Source organism: Haliaeetus albicilla, chromosome 12 (genome assembly GCF_947461875.1).
Source record: "Haliaeetus albicilla chromosome 12, bHalAlb1.1, whole genome shotgun sequence".
NCBI lineage: Eukaryota > Metazoa > Chordata > Aves > Accipitriformes > Accipitridae > Haliaeetus > Haliaeetus albicilla.
The window spans coordinates 16,282,246-16,301,515 of record NC_091494.1 but is presented as its reverse complement, the minus strand read 5'-3'; the positions used below and the strand labels follow the sequence as shown (position 1 = coordinate 16,301,515).

At 39.0% G+C, this 19,270-nt stretch overlaps 1 long non-coding RNA gene across 1 annotated transcript; it reads left to right on the top strand.

Moving 5' to 3' along the window:
- Positions 1-231: 231 nt before the first annotated feature.
- LOC138688299 (uncharacterized) lies at positions 232-1,965 on the top strand. Its single transcript, XR_011327330.1, has 3 exons — positions 232-766; positions 1,348-1,394; positions 1,878-1,965. It is a non-coding gene; the product is annotated as an uncharacterized lncRNA (long non-coding RNA).
- The last annotated feature ends 17,305 nt before the right edge of the window (positions 1,966-19,270 follow it).

The following is a 19,270-nucleotide window of genomic DNA, read 5'->3' as shown; positions in this document are numbered from 1 at the left end:
CAGCAAAGACACAGGGCAACTGCTGCTGCACCTCATCACTGGGTGTTTAAATCAGAGTGTGCAAGAGGACCGAGTGTAGGCAATGCCCAGAGACAGAGGGGATGGAAAGATGCTCATATGACCACTCACAATAAGCCCTATCAGCCAAGGAAGAGATGGAAGCAGGTGTCCAATGTCTCTTGTATTGGTTTTCTCTGCTCAGGGATTGCCTTTTCATGGAGGATTCACAGCTACACAATTAGAGCAGCCTTCCAGTGCATGATGCAGCTAGAGAGGTATTCAGTCTACTGTGTTTCTCTACTGGTGGTAGGTAAAGTCACTGTTCCAGAAGGACACTACCAATATTACTTTGGATAATACTGTAGCTTTATCTGCCTGGCTGCTGTCCAGTAACTGCTGCTTATCTTGGTAATGATATCAGACTGCATCTTTAGATTTGCCCATTGCATTGGAAAATGAGGTGTGTTCTCTATACCTGTATCAGGGATTGCATCATACATACTAAATCTTTCCTTAAAAGAAATGTGAACAGTACCCTTTTCTTGTGCAAAGGATCCATAATACTCCTCTACAGCTTTTCTTCTATTAGATGAGACTAAGAAATGCCACAATTTTGGATGTCTAACTCCTCTTCCTTCGTAACAGTGTGGAAGATCAAAATTCAAAATACATTGTTCATGCTGTCAGGAAATAGTAGTGCATTTGTGACAATGACACAGGTTCAGCCCACAGAATTCAAGTGCCATGCCTGCCAGGAAGCTGAATGGTACGCAACAAAACACTGGTTGTGGATACAAGGCATTTTTGTCTAATGCAGCTCAATCTAGGCTGTAACAGGTTTGAAATTGGGCTTCAGACATGGACTGTAGAATCCTTGGGAGGGTGATTAAAATAGGAGGTCCCTCACCATCCATGTATTTAAAGCCTCTTATTCTAATGTCTTCAAACACACTACAAAAATGTTCTGCTGTACTCTTCATGTTCAATTACCATCATCTCCCCAGTTCCATGCCTCTTGTGCATGTAACTTTGATATGAATTACCAGAATTATGCTGCATGTGCACATATCCTTATTAAAATGTATGGGTCAGTGCTGCTCTCTCCTCTGCTAATAGTACTGACTCTCATCTATATCCACTGCTCTCTCTAGAAATTGAAATAATACCCCTGGCCAGTTTTACTGTTGTGCCTAGAAAGTACAGTACCTATGGGGATGTGTCCTGCCACAAAGAACTGACACTGAAGTTAACACAATACCATGTGCAGCATTCGAGGGTTTGCTTTGGTCTGTGTTTGCAAGGTATTTTTTTCCGCATACATAGGTTGATTGTTGGTATGTCTTCCAGAATAGAAAAGAAACTGAGAAGTATTCATTTTCCTGTTTGGTGGTGAGGTGAGTGTAAAGGTGTTGACAAGATGAAACTCTCTCCTGTCATATTAGTACAGTTGTCAAAAGCTAACCCCTCTAGGCACCTTAATGACTCTCTAGCGAAAATGGAGCTGAAGAGCCTGGTCTCCTCCTTGGTCTTATAGTAATGTTGCAATGATGCATCCGTTCAGTGTGTAATTGTGTGAAGATGTCCAATAGTGGGACTCCATAGGGTCAGCTGCAGTTCGTCATGATCTGATTCAGGCTAGAAAGCAGGAACAAACATTACTATGGATTAACTCCTAGTTATCTTTAACATTGTCCCAGTATGGGATTTCCCATACTTAGGAAGTACTACTATTTTATGTTTTGTTTCCTATTTCAAAGCAGTTTTAACATGAACTGAGATTTCAGAATAAACTTTTATTATGAGTTGAGACAAAACATTTAATCTGCATAACATCAGAGTATTCATTCCCACAATTCCCTTCATTATTTGTCTGCTAGATTTGGAGAATCTGCAAAACTTATCTTCAACCTCTCTTGATTCTTCAAAGCTCCTAGTACCCACCTGGAACAGCAAGATGTGTGCATGCAGATAAGTCTTGAAGGATGAATATAGTTATTAGCTGTGGTTATTTGAACATCACTGTTCACATCTAGTTCCTTTGTATCGCACACACTGAGTAGAGAGCAAAAGATTCAACTATTTGGTGATGAAAAGAATAAAGGTTTGGGGACAATAATACTTAAGTGTCCTGTAGTCTTCCCCTCCCAGCCCTTTTCAGTCCCCTTCTGTAATTTGTTGTTTTACCACAGGGATGTAAAGTAGGAACAAGTAGACCAGACTTGTTGATGGAATCTAGTCCTTTGCTGCCATAGGCCACTGTATCATGTAATCCTGTCAATGAAGCTATCAAGTTCTGTCTTGCCCATCTTGCTACCTTTGACTTTTCTGCTTCTCTTTTGATGCCTAGAATTCACCTAGGTGTCCTTTGCTAATTATGCAAAGCAACATCTCTGCACATACAAACAAAGTGAATACACAAACCACAGGTTTTAGTGCGGGTGTGCCCAATTTTGAAAAGGCCTGTCTTCAACAAATTAAAGTTAAAGGGGAAAAAAGCTGTTCTTTCTATGACTATTAAGATGTGAGGTTGGGGCAGACCCTTTGATGGAGCTGAGGCTACCCTGCTTTTACTGTGTTTTCGTCTCAGAGTTGCTACTACAAAAGTGGTGAATATATTTGAAATAGAAGCATCTTGTGGAAAAATCTCGTATTATTTGCTTCTTATCTAATTATACTTAATGCTTTTTTTGTACACCATGTGACACAATATTCAGTTATTTCGTTATTGTTATCTATCAACTGTCATGTGAATTAATTCTGAATTATGGTTTCTTGATAAAATCCAGATGAACATACAATTCCTTTTCACTTAGATTTAGGTATGTAACACATGACACTAATTTATCTGTCCAGCTACAGAACTGGTACAATGAAAGTCCCTTTTGGTGCCTCTTCAGTTTGTTGCAGAGAGCAGAACTGGGACGTGGAGACCCATTTCTTGTGAATTGTTTTCCTCCAGAAGGTAAAAATCTCAAAATGGTCTTGACTGAAGAATTTTTCACCAGAAAATCCCAACTTGGCAATGGTAATCATGGAACCATGGTGGTTCCATCAGTGTTTGACAGGAAGTCACGCTTTGTTGATAGGGAAACATTTCTGTCTTTCACAATTTAGAATGTAGTTAACATGAAACCAATAACAAAATATTTTGGGATAAATCCCAGGTTGTGACGCCTGGGAGTCAGAAGTGGAATTTTGGCAGATTCGTCTTCAACAATTTCTCCTTAGATGACTCTGCTGAATGTGAAGCAGGACCAAACTGGCATTCAATTAATTATGCAGAGCCTGTTTTACTGTAGAAATGTTTTTCAGGTTGTATGCAGTTAATTTTATATGACACAAAAATGTTCCGTTGCAAGTGAGTCCAAGATGGTGCTGAACACTTTTGCTCTTTCTGGCTTCTGTGATTAGTGAAGTTAACACAGCATCTTTTAGGTTTAGGACCTTATGATTTCTGATAGAGATACAAAAATATTTCTTTGGTACTCATGGTGTTAGTGATGAAAGCTGGGATTTTTCAAAGAATGCAAAACCTGAAAAAGCAACCCACCAAAACAAAAACAATACCAAAATTTTCCAACACCATTGACCTTTCAGGGAAACCAGGAACTAGGAAGTATTTCCATAGATTAAATAATGGACCATAGTACAGTCTGTAATACTTACATAGTGAATACATACATTGTTATTTTTCTTTGGAGAATTGTTCTGATTTCAAGAAGTTGATGCCTTATCTAAATGACAGGATCGCACATTCAAGGCTGCATGAGAAAATACTGAACAGTGACATGTGTCTTTATTTTTGCATTCAGCTGACTTTTTTACCATTGATCAATATTGATCAAAATTGATCAATAAGTTGAAATATTGCTGCAAAGCCACAGCAGAGTCAAAATGGAGTGTTACTTTGACTATCCAGAAGCTTGCTTTTTTAACAATGTGCTATGATGGTAAAAGAATTTGTGGGATCTAAATATTTAAACAGTATTTCACCAAACAAAAGCTGGGAAAGCTACAGTGATAGTTTCTGCATCTTTCATTGCTATTCTTTTTAGATTGAAAGAGCAGGTCACTTAATGATATAATGTAATATCAGACACCCTGTTTCCTCAATAATAAAATGGGGATAATAACTGCAAAGGACTGTCTTGTGGTGATTCATCTTTATAAAGTTCTACCAAAATGGTAGGCGTTATTAGCATCCCATGTGATTACAGTGACAGGATGATATGGTAGTTTGTCTGAATTGCTATTAAGTGGTACTGAAAGTCTCTCAAACCCCCCTGTTCCTTCTGGATTTCCAGACACCAGAGATTTAGAAGAGTTTGGATAAACATCTGGACTGAACTGAACTGAACTCTGTCTCTTTTAAAGGTTACCTTAAATGACAGATGAAGGAACCTTATATTGAGATAACCTTGTATCTGAAGAATCTCAAAGTATTACAGGAATCAATATGCAAACTATATATATTATAGCAGCTCTGTCAAGTTAGGGCACTGTTTGGCAAAACACAAACATAACAATATGTGATAGAAATCAAAATGGGAAAACACAATGTTAAACTCAAAATACTGGGAGAATGTAGTCAGAGAGAAAGTAATCATCAACTGGGACCTGGCAGGAAATTGGGAGGTGTAGCTTCTTTTCCCACACAATGTACCATGTGAATTGGGGTCTGAACTTAAAGGCTCAGAAATGCCTTTATGGCTTGTGTGAAAAATTGCAACTCCAGGGACAAGCAGTTTGCTGGGATGCAGGTTAAATAATGTTTCGTATAGAAGAATCACAACTGCCTGTTTGTCAGCATAACATCACAAACCCCATGCATTTTAAACTGTTACATCGTTGACAAAAAGTGCTGCTTACCAGATTGTTTGGAGCACTTACAGCAGCAATGTCTTTGGAAGGTGATCTCTTCTTTAACCTTGCTCATTTTGACTGAGCTGAGATTGCAGTACATGTCTGAGAGCACTTACATTTAAAACAATAAAAATAAATGTTTTACAAATATATTTAATCTTAAAAAAAAAAATCAAGCATGGAGAAATGTTGACTAGTTTTTAAGAAATTGCTTCTTTTACTTTTGACTTTGTGCAACTGCCTGGTTTTGACTATGCTCTCTGCTGCAGAGACTTGATGCAGCTAATCTGAACCAGCAAAAGGTGTGTCTCATCCTGCCTTGTTGCTCTGATAAAGACACTGGTAAAAGCGGTCTTAACCAGACTATTGCTTCTAATTTTCTCATCTTCTAGCTAAACAATGAAGCTTGAGAAATTATGCTTTCTGCTTTTCAACTACACAAACCTATCAGTGCTCAACAATACGTCAGAAGATTTGCTGTAAATCTTAACTATCTAAAATATTGTCCAGGTTTAATATTTTATAAACAGTGGAGCTGCTCGCAGAGATGAAAATGATAGAAGTTCTGTGTTCGTTTGCATGATTTTTATCTAATTATCATAGCCAGGCTGTCACCAGACAGTTTGTATCTTAGTTCTCTGTCTGGTACAAAAGGCACATGACTAACTAGTGATTTACACTGTGCTATGCTAAAATTCTTGCAAGTGGCAATTTAGAAATAGCAATTTAGAAGCTGATCAGTGAAAGCTGGTTGTGCTGAATCAGTCAAAATGTTACACTTGTTCCCATTTAATGGATTTGCTGAAATTAATTATTTAAATGTCCAATGATTCTCTTTCCATCTTCAGAACAATCTGTTTTCAAGTGGTCCTAAATGAACATAAACACATGTTTTCCTTCCTCCCCTTTTTAAATATTTCACCAAGTTTTCCTGTCACTGTGATAATTAAAGAAATTGATAATATGTCTTTAGAGGAAGGCCAAAGCGCCCTAAAGGGCAGTATCTGTTCTTTTCAATCACTGCTTAGCATTTGCCAATAAATAAAGAAATGCTTCTTAAAGTCAGGAAAAGGATTAATCTACATACACTACCCATTGTGTGAGTGCCTATCATCTGGCATAGGATCTTGTGCTTAGCCTTCCTTGAGGCCATGGCCCACTTCCGAAAGTTTGAAGTCCTGTGGATTTATCTGGAACTTGGTTCCTAAAAACTTTATGAATCTAAGATTTTGTTAGTGAGTAGAAAGGCATCATCAGAGAAGTGGTTAATGAATTTAGGTGATTAAAGAATGCTCAATAGTCCAGGTTTGTAAATAAGTGAATGCAAATGCAGAAACATCCCCAGAACTCTAAAGACAATTGTTAAGACCTGTAGCGCTCAAGGAAGTAAACCTGGGATGATATTCCTATAACTAATAACCTGAATTTGCAAGCCTGACCCACATTTTTATGTATGCCTCCTCCAGAGCAGAGATAAGTGATGTTGTTTGATAGTATTTAACTCCAGCGAGACTATGTAGGACTTGTCTGATGGCTTGAGAAGAAACTTCAGTTGTAACTGAAGGATTTCTTCTTGTTTCATTGGTGTCAAGGTCAAGCATGAGCCTCAAAGAAGGCTGAACACTGCTTTTTCAGGAGGTAGCAAAGAGAAACAGGTTGATTTCATAAGACTTAAAAAGAAGAACTCTAAGCATGCCTGCTGATGATGATAATGGCTCCTTCTCTGATGGTTTGAAGACAACCAGGAGCCTTTGATATGAGAACCATAATTGATTACAAATCATCTTACATTAGAAGAACAAAAGACAATTTGCAGACTCACAAGTCAGAGTGTGTCCTATTGCTGCAACATAACCTCAAAACAATATTCTGTGCATTAGTTTTCTCTAGGGATATTACAAAAAGGATAAGCTTCAGAGAACTCTGTGCTTGAAGGGTGCAACAATGATCTAAAGTGTTTGCATTCAGCCAATACAAAAAGGAGGTAAGCATGGCCTCATAATCCTATCTTCATAGTAGTAAAGCAAACAAGTGTATTGCTAAAAATATCCAATAACATTTTTTTTGGTAAAAATTCCTTTATAGTAATATTTCTCAATATAGGCTGTAGTCATTGTGTCCCCCTTTTTTCACTCCCATATATTGCTTTAACTCAAAGCATGTAGTATTAAATTTTCTTCTAAAAAATCAAGGTTGTGATATGGGTTTTATTCCCCTTCCTCACTTGTAGAAAACAACTGCTTTAAGAGATAGACACTACTTGACCAATTTGTTATGCTTTTTTTGAAAAGCTTCAGTGGAGTTTTGCAATTTTTACTTTAAAAAATATGCTCAGTTTGTTTACTAGCAGGAACATGTTACAGACTAGACCTACTCTGATCAGTTTTACATGAGTTACAGCATCAATGAGTGTGCCGGGCTTTTTCTAACCTGAGTAAAAGTTTGCTGCCCTGCTGTGTCATGTCCTGTTCATTGCGTTCAGGTCTTCCCCCTGTGCCCAGCCTAACTTCATATAACTGTTCACAGGCCTCTTTCCAGATTATCTGTTTGGAACTGTATGCTGTGTAATTTGGGTGAATGAACTTAAAATCAGATGAGGTGAGGTAAATTTATTTGAAAACCTGTACATATGAAGAATCCCAGTTGATGGGCCTTAGTTATTTGCTGTTAAACCTTCTAAAACTGTCAATATGTTTAGTTAATCTTTGGAATTACCTACCAAATAGACTTTGAATGAATACAGGTAATAAAATAATTTTTTGTGAATACAAATATCTATCTCAATCAAGCAAGCCCGACTATCTTTCAGCATGACCATCTTTAACTGTAAAGATTTTCCTAAGAACTAGTGGGCCACTCCTGAGCTGGATCATGCCAGCCGATCACTTCAGTGTTTAGTTTGCAAGGTCCAGATGGTGGCAAGCTGCAAATGGATATTTCTGCAGCTGAAATATCTATCCCCTTGGCAGACTCAGGAGACACTGGTTCTGGCAGATTTAGACTTGTCTCTGGCTATTTAGCACAGTTGTACAGTTAATGGGCTGTTGGACAATTTTGTCAAACTTGCTATTTTCTGGTGACTCGATTATAATTCTGGGAAAGGACCGCACAGTTAGCCATTTGTGAATAATTGGAAATCCTCTTGAGATCTCAAGAAAAACACTTTCATTGTTAAATAGGGTTGATTTGCCTGTTTATTTAGGTATCCTAGATAGAATCTCAATACCGACCTTTGAATGCTTCATATATTTCTCCAAATTGGATTTTGCCTTTGTGTGTGTGTCTGATGTGTTTTAGGAGGGCAAGATCTTAATTACTGTTATTATGCCTAGTTTACCATACAATTATAGCTGATGTAATTAAAATGGGGACTTTACAAATGCAAAAGGCAAATCTACAGGTTTTATGTGCTCACATGTACATTTTTTGTGCACATCCACAGGTATATAAATAGATCTGCTTACTGATCTCTTGGACATCAAAATTCTTGACTAGCCTCAAACCAAAGTAAAACCTAACTTATCCTCTAATTACTGTCCTAAATACAAATCTTCCATGAGAAACCTATTTTCAGTAGCTATCAGGCTTGTAGATGAGAGCATTGTCATTGAAAAGAGACGTGATCTAGCTACCCAGTAGGACAGACCTCACCTCTTTTCGCACTGCAATATCCTGATACAATCCCAGTCATTCTGTCTGGAGTGTTTGAAGTTGTTTTGGACACTCCTGCCATGAGCTAGGAAGTTAAAACCTTCATATTCCTCTAAGACTTGCATTATGATTGCCCAGCTTTACAAATAGAAATGCATACAGATAGCACTGATAACAGTTTTAAGACACATGGCCCATGTTTAATGCACAACAATGTAACATTAAAGATATCTGTTGTCTCTGGATGAAGATGGTATGAATGACTTGCTTTGTGTCTTCCTAAGCCTGTGTAATGGGGGTCTGAAATACAGATAACATCAGGTAAAAAGATAGATGTAATACATAGCCACACAGAAAAACATTTGCTTGAGATAGATTGTCCAATGGTTGGGAAAACACAACTTATATTTTCAGACTGAATTGTTTTAAAAATCTAGATGATCCTGGGATTGGTATTCTGTCTAGCACACTGGCATTTTGCTGTATTTTCCTCTCTCAATATAGTTTAATCTGTATTAAAGCACTGTGCTGTCACAACGTTCATAAATTATTACACAGCCAGCCAATAGAAATTACATAAATACTGCAAATATAATCGTCTGTTCTTAGCAGAAAGTCTTAAAGGACTTTTAAACTAGTTACAACAGAAAGTGGTAATCCTTCTATTAAAACTTTCTTACCATGTTATAACTTTGCTGTTATGCAACATTTTTCACTTTGTCAGCTGAAAACTGTTTTTCCAAAAGTAATCTAGACCTTGCTTTGCTGAGATGGAAATAAAGGGAAGTTTGTCTTGACTAAGTGCTCTGTTTTCCTGTGACTCTGAGCAAGTAGTAGTTAGAATGAAACATTGGAAACAACAGTAATTTACTAATCAGGAGAAAAATGGTTGTTACTGAAACATACCCCATGTTTACTGCAAAATTGATTTAAAGCACATTTTAAAATAACAGCTCAAGAAAAATAGGCTCACAGTGGGCTCCAAACTCTAAATGCAACATTTGCATATATATAATTAAGTGCTGCAGAATGGACTTTGCTCATTGAGGTCTTTTAAGGGCAGAGGAGATAGCAAGGAATGTGTTGCTGAATTAAACTGCCTTTGGAAGTCTGAGGAGCACTGAGCTCCTGATCAGGCTTTTCATTGCCCTTGTGGAAGGCACTGAAGCAAAGAAAATGATAGAAATAAACCTAAATTCTATGATACCTTCACCCAAGCCCTAGACTGTGCTTTTACTGGATTTTTAATGACCACAGTACTAAAACATAATTAGCTTAAATTACCACTGGTACCCTCACAAAATAAAGATGAGAAGGGAAGAATTATCCAGTGCTAGTGCTTTTCTTGGAACAAACGGGATTAAACACAGCTGTTAATCAGAAGTACACAGTCCACTATCCAGGAGAATGAATAGCTGAAGAAATGAGATCAAGCAAAAACCAAAGCAAAGAGAAGTAGTTCGGTATACACTCCTCTGCAAAGCTCGTGGAGAAGGAAGCAGGGGGAGCTTTAAAGAGCATTGGCAGAGCGGAGCCTAAAGCAGTGTGCCACATAAGATATGGGGGTGAGATAAGGACAGAGCTTGATTAATCCATAGCATGAATTATCCACTCCTAGATCATCAACAGTTGACAAAATTTGAGCACAGGAGTAACAGAAAGGGGAGATATGTTAATTGTCACCTGTGAAATAAGTTATATACAGGGATGAGCTCCACTCTGACAGGCCTGGTGGTAGAGAAAAAAGAACTGAAAGTTGTTGCCAGGAGCCAGTTTCCAAAGAAAATGACTTTCAAAAGCTTGTGTGGCAAACAGCAAAAGTTATCATGAGTAGTCTTCTCCCTCTTTGCATTTGTGTACATCCTGCTTTTATACCTGTATGTACTTCATGTGGTAATAAATATTCAAAGATTGCTTTACAGTGGTTGCAGCCAAGTTGATGCTGGTTATTCCAGATGGAAAGATCATTGCATCTCAAGGTACTGTAACAAAAGACTTGGCAGTTCATAAGTAGTGTTCCTGCTGGGAGCAGGTGTCTTCAGTTTGACAAGATTGCACTTTATCCATGAGTGCTTGAAAAGCACTATAGCTGGTAGCAGGTCAAACAGGTCTGAATTTTTAAAGAGAGTGTTGTAAGACTTCAGTAATGAGCTTGAGGTGGTGAACAATGACATGCAAAACTAATTACCTGTTTACTAACGTCACAATAATTCAGCCATTTGTCTTGACTGGAGCCATGCTGAGCCTCGGCTCCTTCTGCCAAGCCTACTTTCCAGCCATTGAGTGATTGTATGTGAACTGTTTTGCTAGAAAGTGCCAAAAAAGAAGAAAAAAAAGAGGGAAAAGGGAATTCATTTAACTGCTACAACCTAGATTTTAATTTACTGACTACATAAGAGATTTAGGGGTTAGATTTGCTTATATGCAAGACATGTCTCTGTGGGAGCAGTGTGTTTTCACGGAAGAGCATAAACCGGACACCCAGCAGAAGAGTTAATTATCTGAGTGCTAATGTTCTCAGACAAATACGTAATGCATCATAAGTATTAGCAATGAAGTGCTGGCTGGCAGCGTAAAATCAAATTACCTCTAGAAGTTTTATTGTTGAAATGTGATTACTACACTTTGCAAAGATCCAGGTTACAAACAGACACCCAAGAGCAGGGGGCCTGTGAAGCTGTGGTGAATTTCTCACCAGCAATTACACGCGAACTGCTTTCAGTTGCTGAAACTATGTGTTTGTGACTGTGGGCTGCAGTAGTTAGGGTTAGACTGGCAACTTCATATGGTTCTCTGACCTGGTGAACTCAATAGTTATCCCACTATAAAACAACAAAAAGTAATTTTAAAGAAGAGTGTAAAAGGCTGGCATTTTTGTCTTTGTTCAGCAAACTCTTTGGCCACACTGGTTTATAGTTCATAAATCAGAACTTTTGTGTGATTTGGTTGATCTGGATATGCTGCCTTTCTTTGTGTCAAGGGTTTAACCTTCTATAATTCAGTATAAAATTAACCTCTGAAGTAAACTGTATGTATTTCAAACTGCTGGGATTTAGTCAGCAAATAGGTGCACAGTACTTTGCTATCTGCTCGGTTCCCCACCCCACTGAAATTGGAGGATCTCTTTCTTGTGGTTTCAGCGGACATTAGGTCAGATGTTAATTTTACTATGAATAGGAATGCTGCATTATGACCACTGCAAGTAATATGATGGATTACACTTAGGGCTAGCAACTGGGCAAAAATCACCAACTAAAGGCAAGGAAAATGTGCCATAGATCGAAAAAATTGAGCTTCTTTGCTTAATGGTGTACTGAGGTGTGTATGTCCAAAGGATGTGTTCTGAAAGATTAGTACCTGTCTCAGAAATGAAAATCCCTTTCTTGCTTGAATAGTAATAATTTAGTACTTGAGGCTCAACAGCAGAAGAACTAGGGGACTCTGGAGTGTTTTCCATGAATTCTATTTCTATCCATTCTTATTTTTAAAGACTTCATCTTCTACAAATCAGTCTCCTGAATTATTTAGCATGTATTTTATGCAAATAGCTTAGGAATACTGAACAAGGAAGCATTCTCTCACCTTACCCAAGTATAGCAGATAAGGTGTGTGATTTGGAACTAGATTTTATAACAGGTGTCAGTGCCTAAAGTTGGATTTAAATAAAAAGAAAAGCTCTGATCCAGCTCAGTTGCCACCTGGCCCCACAGCTGCCTCGGTTCCAGGAATATATTTTTAGTACTGACATTCCTGAGCTTCTTGAAGTGCACTGTAAACATCTAGAAAGCTCCAAATCAGAGCATTCCACTGCCCAGGACTTATCCAAACGTGATCAGGAGCAGACAGTGGAATTCCTCCATCTGTCTCCCCTGAGCAGCCGACTTTGGCTGATGTTTGTAGCACATGTAGCGTGCAGGGACAGTGGTGGGCTCTCTGCTGAGCATGCTGTCTGTGCGCTAAGGAAGCCAGTAAAGTTCTTGACCAGGGTAAGAGAGCTGTTCCTGGGAGTGTTCTCTAATTAGCCTCAGGTATCATCTGCAATGTTAGCTGAACCAAGGTGGTGATAGTTGGGAGGGCAGTAATAACAGCTGCAAGCAGTAACCTCACCCCTGATGCAGCTAGATGCAGAAAAGGATGTCTGTGTATGGTCTAATTTGTTACGCAAAGTATCAGAGCATGAGGGGACGGATAGTGTCTTGGTATTAAGATTGGGGAAACTTGAGTTGTGGTTACTACTTGGGGATTTTATGTAATGACCCATTTTAATGTTGGTGGTCTTTTTTTCTTTTTTTTTAGTTAGGTGTTGTTGAGATGGAAGATGGTTTTCTGGTGTTGCAAGAGCATTCTGAGCTGTGGATCACAAGCAGGGACACATAATTAACTTCAGTTTCAGTCCTGAGGAAAGCTTTCCTGGATTTCAGGTGGCTTCCTGTCCTTCCCATTTCCTTTTTGCTAGTACTATGGAGTTTCTGGTTGAGTATGCTGAAGCGCTCCCTGTTTAGCGTGGTGGTTCTTCTGAGACCCTTGTTTGTCCCCATACACAGTCTCAGGAGACATGCCTTCTTCCTAGCGCAGCAGCTAATTAGGTTAATGGTGTTGCTAAAGAAACATTCATGGAACCACAGACTTGGGCCCAAGCAGAACAACCAGTTTATGCTACACCCACAAAGACCTGGGTCCTATGCCCAGGAATATGAGGGAAGGAGAAACAGTAAAGGCTTTTCTTCCTCTAGTTTTCTTTACATTTCACATGAGCAATCTGCAGCCCTCTGTAGAACTCAAACCAAATTCATTATTTTAGATTAAGTTTTGGTTATGACTGTGCTGCTCAGACTGGAAATGACATTTTCACATCCAAGCGGGGTCTGAGAAATAAGACTATTAAGAGCAACTTTCAGGAAGTGATCACTGTTGCTGTTGGAGATATCACAGGTATTGTCTCCCCAGTTTGGAGAAATTTACTTGTACGTCTTGAGTCTGCAGAATTTTCCTGGAAATGAACCAACAACAGAATTTCTCATGAGATTTCTCTTATATCCTGGCAAGCTTCTTTCCTGGAGTGTGTTTGCAGGCCCCACAGGAAGAAGCTTATGAGAACAGTAAGAAAATCTCAGGAAAAATAGACATGTAAACTCTGAGATTAATTCTGGGGAAGACGTGGGTTGGGGTTAGTTTTTTAACCCGATTCAGTCATTTGTACACTTACAATTCTATCTAGAAAAGGGCCAAATAGGAGTCAGTTATCTGAAACTGCAGAGGGTATTCTGCCTAGGTTCAATGGACTTCAGATCTGTTTTAGTCTGCAGAATCACAGCTTAGCTGATAAGCTTTTTGCAAAATCTAAATGGTTTGCCTCTACCAGCTGTACTCCTCATCTTGGGCTTCGCAAAGACATTTGAAATTTTCCGTGTGCTGCAAACCTCGTAAAAAATAGTTTTTAATTTGAGTGGGAGACAGGAACTGAATGGTACACTAAAATACAATACGTAATTTTCATCAGTGAAAAGTAGTGAGTCCTTCAGTTCTAGTGGATAGTTAATAAGAGACCTAAGGAAATAAGGTATATGGATTGCTAGAATGGGTGACTAAATAAATATTCATAGCAGTCTGATGTGAAACACATGCATGATTCTTATTTATTCTATGCCTACAGACATGCAAAACACAAATTTCCTTTTGTTCCAAATGAAAATGTTTCAAAGGAAACAAAAATATAAGAAGTGAGCTATAACATTTAAGAAAGACAAGATAGGTGGGGAAACGAGATGCAGAAAGGTGGTCTTAAGGTAAGTTTAGTAGCTATTTGAAAAAATTAGAGTTGGGGAGGAGACAGAAAAAAAATGAAACATCATTAATGCCATTTATGCATTAGTACCTGTGGTAGATACCACAAGTACAATACAGAGAAGAGATTCAGATGAGCCAAAGGTAATTAGCATTCAGCCCATTGGTAAGGAGGTGAGCACTAGCTATGGGATCAGTCCAAGAGAAGCCAATGTTATACTGGTGATTAGGTGGGGGAAAGCACCAGGGCTGAAATCACCTGCAATTCTTAAACAGAAAATGGCGTGGCTCAGTGCCTGCCATGTGAGAGCACGGAGCAATTACAGTAATGGTGCTCAGTCCCATTAATTGGAATTCATTTGGGGCTTATCCATACAAGGAAAACATTGACAGACTTCAGAACGAATGCAGCGGTGCTGGGAATCCTGTGATCATGTACAGTGCACGAGCTAAGGAAATCCAGCATGGAGACTAAATGATGGATGTGGTTTAGGAGCACTTGGGAGCTGCAGAATGTCATGCTGAGAAGCAGCGATGTGGTGATAATCTCACCCTATGAAACCAGCTACTGCAGAACCCTTAGTAGAGGGGTAAGGGAATAAGGGCTTACCTGAAATGATTGAATCTTGGTAAGGCTGATTCTTATAAGCAGAATGCAGAGTCAGGAGGGTAAAATATTCATAAACGGGACCTTATGGAGTGGTGTTATCATGATTCAGAAACATTTGCAGTACTTTTGCAATGCAGTTCAGAGGTGAGATGTGTGACAGATTGTACCACAGGAATGGCTGTTTTTACAGCTAAACAAAAAACCTACCCGAAGAAAGGTTCAGGTCTAAGGTGTGTGCTGTAGTTAAGCTATATATCTTCTTAGTGATATGACAGGAAGTAATACTGTGTCTGCTTCACAGTTGTTGAACACCAGGCTCCCAGTTTGCATGGAGAATTATCTCCTGAAACCTCTTCTTAGGTCATCTGCACCAAGGTTCAGGTATGACCCAGAAGAAAAATACTAGATCCTGATACTTATCTGGAGCCAATTCAAGTAAAAATTGCACATCTTTCCATTGTTATACTTCTGGGTTTGGATCAGACCCAAGCATAAGGAAGTTGAGGGCATGAAACAAAACCAGCATGATGATGTGGATCCCATTTTGTAGATCGCTACAAGCTGAAGAAAATTCAGTTCAAAAATAGACCTACAGTGTGTACATACAAGTCTAAATTCCTACTCAAGGGACTTATTTAAGCAGATGCATTTTCTTTGAGCGGAAAAGGCAGTGGGTTAACTTCATTTTAGGTGGGTCCAGATGAACCAATACTCAAGGCTTGTCTTTGGTAGCTGAAGATGTTTGTAACTTGACCCTGAATGATAGTTGTGAAAGTTGTCCTCTTTTTGTTCAAGTGCATGAAAACTAACCCCTTACCTTTGGGATGTTTGAAACATGGAATAGGATCAAGTTGAGTGTAGCTCCGTCAACAGCTGGTGACTGTAGCAAAGAGGTTTTGACTGATTTTTGTAGTCCAGTGTTAGATACTCTATAAATGTGCCTAGTGTTTACAGGGTGGTGGGTTGGTGGGATACAGCTATGGATTTGATCTGGATTTGGTGGAAGAATCTGACCATCATCCCTTGTGTATCGAAGGAAGCACTACAAGGCAATAGACAAATCACTTTTAGCTGCTCCAGTTTCTTTTTTTCTGGTCTTATTCCTAATGTATATTAAAATTATATCAGATCTGAGGAATGGAAATGGTAGTCAGAGTATGATTTGAATGTTAATAGAATTTTAGTTTTCTCTGCACTTTCCTTGCATAAGTGTTCTTTGCAAGGATTGCAAATGAGGGAAGTGTGACCCTGCCGTTTGTTGTGTGTGTGTATTTTAAGACTTCTAACACATAACAAAACAAAAGAAGGTAGCTTTACTTTAGGTGTGAACATTAATTGTATTTACTAAATATTCTGAAGAGACAAGTTCAAACAGTAGGAAAAGGCATAAGGACCCCAGAGACATTCTGATCAAGAAAGATAGGCTTAAGCAGAGATCTGCACTTGTACTCAGAGAACAGTGAGAAAGCAGTCTTGATTTTTCTTACCATCACAATATATCAAGGGCAGTGAGCACACTTTGCCTCTTGATTTTTACAGGCAATGCTGACATGAGCAGAATCTTATTAGAGAGAACTGGAATATTATTAGCATATATATATATATATATTTCCAAATCTTATGTTTGATTTCTGTTTGGAAATCCAGTGCAGAATGCTATATGTTTATTAGTAGCACAAGCTTATTGAGACCCACAATGTAATGGACAGATCCTGCTTCTCAGAGGCTTTGCACACTAGAGGCAGAGACAATCCTTCACGAAGGAGGAAAGATGATGCAAAGCTGTCAGCTGTACATAAAAATTACCCCCAAATTGCAGAGAGCAGATGGCTGTTAATGGCAAGTGTTTTTAACATAGCTTTATTGTCCCATATTGGGACATTAACTTGTCTCTCTGGTTTTTTAAAAAAGTCACTTTGTAAGAATGACACCTTGGCATGACTTGTATTTTTCCTGTTTGGTTTCCATGTCATGTTTTGCTCAGATATGCTTGCCCAATTTTCAGCAGTCGATGTGCTCAGCAAACCATTAGTGTATATTCTTTGTGTTTCATACATTCTCAGCAATTAGTAACAAAAAACAACTGTTTTTTGAAGGACTGCAATGAGTAATTGTTTTTCTTTATTGGACTGATTCTGACTGCAAAGTCAGAATAAATACTCCTTGTTTCTGCATGCTAAGCTGATACTTACAGGACTAAATACACAACACCGAACTTGCTTGGACTAGCAAATGTGATAACAGGAGAAATAGAGAGAAAAATGCATATGGAACATCCTTAGCTTTTCTGTTTTGTTAACTGCAGGTTGAAAGCTAGCTTTTGGGTGATTAAACTTTTCATTTGGTTATTAAGTGATAGACATCTTGCTGAACCCAAGCATGCTGCTACAAGCACAGGAAGAGTGTTTATTTAAAGCAGACACAAAAGATTGCACAAAGAGACCCTTAAACAAAACACAAATGTCAGCAAAACTAAACAAAGTAATCATGCACAATTTAAGACAGATAGAGGCAGGCGGTAAATTGATGACAGTTCCTGAATAATCCTTTAGAAAAGAATCCCCCTGGTGAGTTGGGAAATCTGTTTGTTTGTTGCAGTTTTCTTATCTTTTCCTGACAGGAAACCTAGGAAACCTCCATATTAGAGCTAGCGCGTTCACCAGGATGGGCCTGAAACTGGTTAGTTGATGTGTGGGCAGCAGCGTCAGCCCAGCAGTGCAGTGCTTAGGTGTGTTTTAGACTAATGAGGTGCAGCCCAGCTGGGGTGCTGGAGTCGGTGCAGCGAGGAGCCTGGCTAGCTTTGCCTTCACTGTTGATTTGTGCTGCCGGTGTCCGAGCTGGCTCGTGCATTTCAGTGCTATGTTACAGGCTGCCTATCAGGAAGGGCTGCCAGTCCTACCAAGAAGTGGGTTGATAGCTAAGACACTTAGCTTTTGCTGGAGCTTTATGCTACTGTGGTTATGCTATAGAAGTTTTTGTTCTGAGCTGTCATGTGCAGAGGAGTCTTGCAGGGACCTTGTGGGGTCACTGTGACACTGGGAAGCAGAAGACCTTAGCCAGGGCTCTGCCCTTCCCTTACTGAATGGGAAAATCATCTAACCTTTCTATGACTTGCTTTTCCTCTAAGTGAAGGGGTGATGGTATTCGTTATGAGACCTGTGGATTAGAAACACTATGCAAATATCCAGTTCTATTTTTTGTGGGGTTTTGGACCTGGGAAAAGCCACATAGCTGGTGATTACTCTGTAATCAATTCTTCTTTGTTATGAATAAAACGGTAGTCAGCTTCTTGAAAATCATCCAGCTTCCCTCTTCCTGCCAGTCTCAGCTTCTATTCTTCTATCCAGAGCCCTTGGCACAGCCATTAACCACACCAGAGTTTCACCAGTTGCAACATGCAGCTCCTCTTGACTCGGAGTGAGAGAAAGGCTCCAAGGAGGTGGCAGGGAGGGATAGAGTAGTCACTGCAGAGGACAGAAAACTAACAAAACAATACACAAATTTCCTCCCTTCCCTGTGGCACCCCCCCCGCCCCCTTTTTTTTTTTTTTTAAAGAAATGGAGGAGAATGAATGGAAGGAGGAGAGGTGAAGGAGTGTGAGATTGAGAGAGATACTTTGGTACTTGTTCTAAGAATTGGTGCAAAGCAATTCATGGGGAATAGGAAAGAGGCATTTCTTGGTCAAACAGTCTCTGAGGGGCATTACCAGTAAAGAGCTGGGAATCAGAAAATTAGCTGGAACGTTAAGACCACTGAGAAATCTGAGGTCACATCAGCCTTTTCCAGAAAAGCAGCTCATCTTGAGCTCATTCTGCTTGGATGGAAAAAAACAAGTCTTTCAGATAATTAACAAGATTTTTGTGTGTGTATATTAACCTAAGGCCTATCTTTTGTGTTTTCATTGCCAAATTTCAGTTCCAGCAAGTAGCTAATGGGGAAGTATAGCAGCTATGTTGCATTGTATTGAAGCTAAATTTTATAAAGCAAGATGAAGGCAATAATCAGTGCTTTTCCTTGTTCTGCACTAGAAATAATTGTACAGCTGTCAAATTCTTACTCAGGAAAACAGATCCAGGACACAGCAGCAGTGAATATGTATTGGCCAGTATAACAGCTGTCAAATTCTCAGAAAGCAAACACATACAGTGCAGGAATAGATCTCAGTAAGATAGGATAACTCAATTTCTATGTGCACCTTCGTATTTTCTGCTGCTTTGAAAACACCTGCTCCTATTTAATTGATCAGTAGAAGTGGCTGATTTGTGTTTTCCATGTATAGGCATGAAGTTGCTCCATGCAACCTGTTTAACAACAGGAAAGTATCTGTAATGGCACCAATGACCCAAATAATGTAACTTTCAA